This window comes from Silurus meridionalis, chromosome 2, assembly GCF_014805685.1.
Source record: "Silurus meridionalis isolate SWU-2019-XX chromosome 2, ASM1480568v1, whole genome shotgun sequence".
Lineage (NCBI taxonomy): Eukaryota > Metazoa > Chordata > Actinopteri > Siluriformes > Siluridae > Silurus > Silurus meridionalis.
Genome location: NC_060885.1, coordinates 28723632 through 28729427, shown reverse-complemented (window position 1 = coordinate 28729427; position 5796 = coordinate 28723632). Strand labels below are relative to the sequence as shown.

Genomic DNA, 5796 nt, shown 5'->3' with positions numbered 1-5796 from the left:
TCGTAAGGGGGATTGATTTGAAACGCTGAAGAATATTTTTCCTTTCCATGTCCAAAGTCATGCAGATTTGGGGATTTTAGGTAGAAATATTGCTTGCATGAACCAAGTTGATGAATTACAAGTGACACTTTTTTTGTCTAAACTATCATACTATCGTAAATTAAATCAGTGTAAGCGTTGCCTAGGACCTGAGGAATCTAGAGGTTAACTCTCTCCTCCTGTCCTCTTTAACAGATAGACCCCATGTGGGCTTTAAAGGCTGTGTATCCCATAATGCATCACACTGATAGGGACCAGCATTGGGATTCAACTCTATACTTCATACACTCCTCTCGTGAACTGTAGAATTTAATAAAGTAACAATAAAAAACACTCAATCAGATTTCAACAGCAAATTTGATTTTTTTTCCCCCTTTATTTAGAACATTATAAAGTAACATGATAAACTGTTTCAAATCTGTTAAGTATTTTTTTTCCTACATTTAATGAATATTTGTGATTTTAGGTGGAAATATCGCTGGCTAAAACTTAAGGAACTGATGAGGAGCCACAGACCTGCCACCACGGCGAGGTCCGTATACAGGCCTTGATTTTCCAATCCTTGGCTCCTGCTTTCCTGCATCAGTTCTCATACTAAAGCAAATCATGATGAAGTCAATATAAATATTACAGTGCAATAAAGCTATGGATATAAGTCACAAAACTACTCCCAAGGTAAAGGTCTTTAACCCTTAACCCTTAAATTCACTGCTTTATGATTGTATTGTGTTGGGTCTTATCAAAGCAATGTTCTTAATAAAAGCTTCTCATTTTTTACAAAGAAACAAATAAAGAAACAAATAAATAGAAATCTGAATGTGTCATGTTAGAGCTGAGTACAAGTTTACCATTTCAAGAGAATAATGTAAATAAAACAACTGAGTGACATGAAGGATCTCGCCAGTCCAGTGCACTCACTCACACTCAACCCATGGGATATGGTTATACAGACATCAAGGCTTTTTCCTGCAAATCTTACGCTAACAAATCGAGAGAAGACAAAGATAAGAAAGAATATGGGTAAAAGCAGAAAAAAAGAGGTAAGAAAATGTTTAAATATAGCAAATTAATATAAAGCATAAAAGGAAGACCCATAATTGCAGGCAAAGGTGGGCTAGAAAAAGGAAAAGAAAGGAAAGGCATCAGGAAGGGAGAGATGGAAGGAGAGAGAATATGGGGGAAAGGAAAGGATAGAGAAAAGCAAATGTAAAAACAAAGCAAATGAATATAAAGGATAGAGGGAAGACCCCAAGTTGAGGGGAAAGGAAATGAAAGGAAAGGAAAGAACGGATGGACGGACTGGAAAGAAGAACAGAGAGAGAGAGGCAGAAAGAATGGTGAAGTGTTAAAAATAAAAACTAAGAAAATGTTAGCATGACAGGAAATGGAAAAGGATCAGATAGAAAAAAAGGAGATGAGGAAAAAAAAGAAGATGTTTGAAATCGAGGGAGAGAGAAGAGGAAAGAGAAAACAAATGTTGAAGATGAACAAGGTTAAAAAGTAAAGAAACGAGCAAAAGAGAGAGAGTTACAAAAAAGTAAATAAAGAAAAGAGAAATTAAAAGAATAATTTGGACAGATAAATGATAGTCAGTATTCTTAAATTTTGTTTACTTCATCCTAATCACCTATCTGCAGCTACAAACTTGCTACAAGCAATTTCTTTCCACATTCGCTAGCTTCCTTCTTTTTTCATCTTCACAGACCCATATAGTCCTTTTTATAGTCTGTTTTAATACTAATTATGATTAATTACTCATAAACCCCTGACAAGGTATAAATATATTGTCAATGATGTGTCAGTATTTTGTGCTAGCTCTTAACAATAGTCTTATTTTCTTTATCTGGATTTGGGGCTTTGTTTGAGAGCAGAATGTGTGTGTGTGTGTGTGTGTGTGTGTGTGTGTGTGTGTGTGTGTGTGTGTGTGTCTCATGTCCTATATTCTCTCACAAAGATATTTATCAATATGTATAAGCCCCTTCCATGCTAAGCTATAGACCTGTACTAACTATCATACCTCAGATAATGAGGTAATATTTTTGCTTTTAGATATCCTGGCCATTTCAGTTCTAGCACACGCACACACATACACACACACAGAATCACTACACATTTCATTATGTGCGTTATGACATGCTAACTGTAGCTGCTGTTGATGAGTTAGCATTTCTTGGAGCTATATGCAGCCTGGATGTGTCTCTGCCTCATTTCGCTTTCAGGACGTCAGGCAGAGTGAAAAAAGAAACTCGGGAAGGAGGAACTGTGTGTGTGTGTGTGTGTGTGTGTGTGTGTGTGTGTGTGTGTGTGTGTGTGTGTGTGTGTGTGTGTATGGAATGTGTGTCAGTAGGCTTTCACTATGGCCCAGATCTCTGTGTAACCTCAGCAAAAACTGCAGCCTGCCAAGAAACACCACTATTACTCATTGTGTGTGTGTGTGTGTGTGTGTGTGTGTGTGTGTGTGTGTGGGTAGAGAGAAAGAGAGAGAACCAAGAAGAGAAAGAGTCAGACAGAGACAGAATGAAAGACAGGGAAAGGCAGAGAGAAAAAGAGACAGGGATAGAGAAAGACATTTACACAAAGAATGAAAGAGAGAGAGAGAGAGAGAGAGAACAAGGAAAAAAAAATATTGCTCTTCCAGATATCTATAATTCTATGGCTTTTTATATTGCGATTACAATTTATTAGATTCCAAATTTGCTTTAATTTTAATTTTAATTTTATTCCTTTAGATTTTATTATTTTACACTTTAAAACCGGTCCTTTCATTTCATTTGCTAATTATATTTTATTTTATATTTAATTATCCTTTTATTGTTTATTATTTTATTATATTGAATTTGATAAGATTTTTTTTATAGAAGGTAATATTTGTACTTTTTACTATCATTTACTTTTATTTAGTTTTATTAATTATTGAATGATTGCATCGTTATGATAATGTTTAATTCAGCTTTAACTTTTTTAAAATTTATTTTTCATTATTTTATTATTTACTATACATTATTTATTATTTTGTGTCCTGGGCAAGCTGGTGGGAGCGTTTCACTGCATCACATACTGTGTATGATTGTGTATGCGGCAAACACAAGTGGAATTTGAATGACATTTAGCCATAACCGCTGGAAGTTGGAGTTCTGATCAGTCACATCATCAAGATTTACACATATACAAACAGAACAGCAGCAGTAACAGTAACAGCAACAGAACAATCTTCATGCATTTGTTTGTGCAGCTGCATTTTGTTTTCACAAGGCCTTCAGAAACAGGAAGTGGATGAAGCTAATTTGGGAAGGATGGAGGCAGGACAAAGAAGTGTCCCTGTTACTGTCCACAAATGACACAGCATGGTGTCCATGTTTATATACACACGTACACATATTGATATGAACTTCTTCTGCACTGAATACACGTGTTTCTACAAGTTACTGTGGCTGTGTAAAATACCTTATCAAACGCTGGCACTGGAGACTCATTCCACAAATGGTCCATAATCTCCTGCTTACACAAAACAGCAGCTGAGCAGTAATTCATTTATGTTGCCCGTCTACAGTAATGAAGATCATCCTGGAATGTTCACAGTGGATGTGTATTCATATCAGTTTGATGAAATCAAATAAGTACTTATAATTATTTTAAAAAGCATCATGTTGCATTAAACAGTTGGAAAAATAGATTAGAAAAAAGATAATCTAATCAGACCCAATCATTTCTTGATTTTGAATTTGCTGTAAATTATGTGATAATAATGTAAAGTTTTTCACACTGAATCACAATAAGAAGCTACAAATTCATTCATTCATTCAGGTTTTTAAAACTTCAAGATAAATAAATTAATAGGAAAAAAAACCCAAACCCCTAAATTACATACAATTCTTTTTAAAATTGTTAAATAAAAGAGAAATTTAAAAATCAGATAAAAATAAGACATTTTGAGAAATCTACACATAAATAAATCACCCCCGAGCCCAAAAAAAAAAAAAATCATAAAGAAATAAAGAAAAAAAACAAATGTTGATAATTAAAAAAAAGAAAAAAACCATAAAGAAAGAAAATCAATCAATCCCACCAATTTTTTTTTCTTTCACATAAATGAATCCAAACAACTGAGCCAGAGGAAAATGCGAAAAACTGTGGGAAAAACACATCAGTCTCCTTTACTTCCTATGTGTGTGTGTGTGTTCACGCCAGCCATTTCCATGCAGGTGCTGCAATGAGATCACTTCCCTACTTGCTTCCGTAACCAGCCACTGTTTCCTGTTCCAAAACAGGAAGCAGGAAGTGCATCCCTATCCAGCAGGGAGACAAAGGTTAAAGGTCAGGAGCAGGAATTGCGTGGCTGATCATTGTTTATATATTTTGTTCTTCTTTTTTTCCTTCTACAGATTGACCAAATCACTTCGGAGAGTCGCTCATCGTTAGGCATCAAACGCGAGCCTTTAGATCTCTGGTTATTTTTTTCTCTGATATGTAAATTATTTGACTTTATTTACGTTCTTTCATTTGGCAGGCGCTTTTTATTTAAAGTGACTTTAGAGAAAATTTTACGGTTACCTTCTTGCTCCAGGGGTTTAACAGTCGATCTTTCAGAACTAGCTCTGTGATGGTGCGGGTTTTTAACAGGATTTTGTTATTTTTTATTTCACAACATTACACTACACTCTCATGCCTATTAGCATTGTTGCATTACCTCCACGACTAAAGGCTTAAGACTAAAGATTTCTCTACAATTATTAGTCTGTTTGTTGAATCGTTGTATCCTTGTGATTTGAATGACAGTTTTACTTAATATTTAGTTTTGGGATCACATTGAATATACCAAATATACAGCTACGTAGTTTCATTTTCGTGTTCGTCTGCATTTCTGCAGCACTACGGCTTAGTCATTGGGTTTTGCTTTGCACCTCATGTATAATCTAGAAGAAACAACAACAAAACCACTTGTCATTTTTGATTCACTTCCTGGAAGTTGAAAATCAAGGCACTTGGAGGCTAGTCGCGTTCTCACTGCGTTAGAGGTTGAGATCGACTGAACACATTAAATACTGTATTGATTTTTTCGTGTGAACAATTACACTTACAATAAACGCTTGCCGGTGTATCGAACGCATTGTACGGGACACAGACGAAATCTCCTTGAATAATTTGTGATTGTGACTAGACGGAAATGTCATGAGTATGCATGCACTCCCACTTCCACTTTTATTACCATCTGTTTCCAGGTATCTGTCAGTGTGTACCGAGTAAGCCTTCAGCTGCATTGCTCAGCACTAGTGTCAGCCTCAAGCGGGCCTAGACAGGTTTCTCGCCATGTCAGTGTTTAAGTGTGTGTCACTTCCCATGTGATCCTAATGGAAAATGTGTCATCTGTCAGACAACATCACATTTCCTGTTCAATTGTGTGTGTGCGCATGTGTGTGTTTGTTCATGCATGCATGCGCCGCTGGGCTGAACGTGCACGAGGAACGTATCTGCACAAGATCTGTACATGTCATTTAATTTCCGAATGAAGAAAGAGCGAGTGGGTGACACTTCTGGTTTGTGGGGCATCTGCAGCGTGTCATTTCCTGCTAGAGGAAGCCACGCTTCCAGCGTTTGCTCACAGCGGAGTGACCGAAAGAGTCATGTGTAGTGAGAAACACCCTCGAGAAGTTCCAGATCTTACTCGATTTTACATAATCTTCCTGGGTTTTTACCGTAAAAACACCTAATCAGACTTTTAAAAAAATCTATTTCTAGTTACATATAATCGTCATCAAA

At 36.2% G+C, this 5796-nt stretch overlaps 1 long non-coding RNA gene across 1 annotated transcript in view; it reads right to left on the bottom strand.

The window, feature by feature from the left end:
- Positions 1-4011: 4011 nt before the first annotated feature.
- The window catches only part of LOC124376031, a 28992-nt gene continuing 27207 nt past the window's right edge, over positions 4012-5796 (bottom strand). Inside the window, exon 3 of the long non-coding RNA XR_006923760.1 lies at positions 4012-4325. This is a non-coding gene — a long non-coding RNA (uncharacterized LOC124376031). The remainder of the gene's footprint in view (positions 4326-5796) is intronic.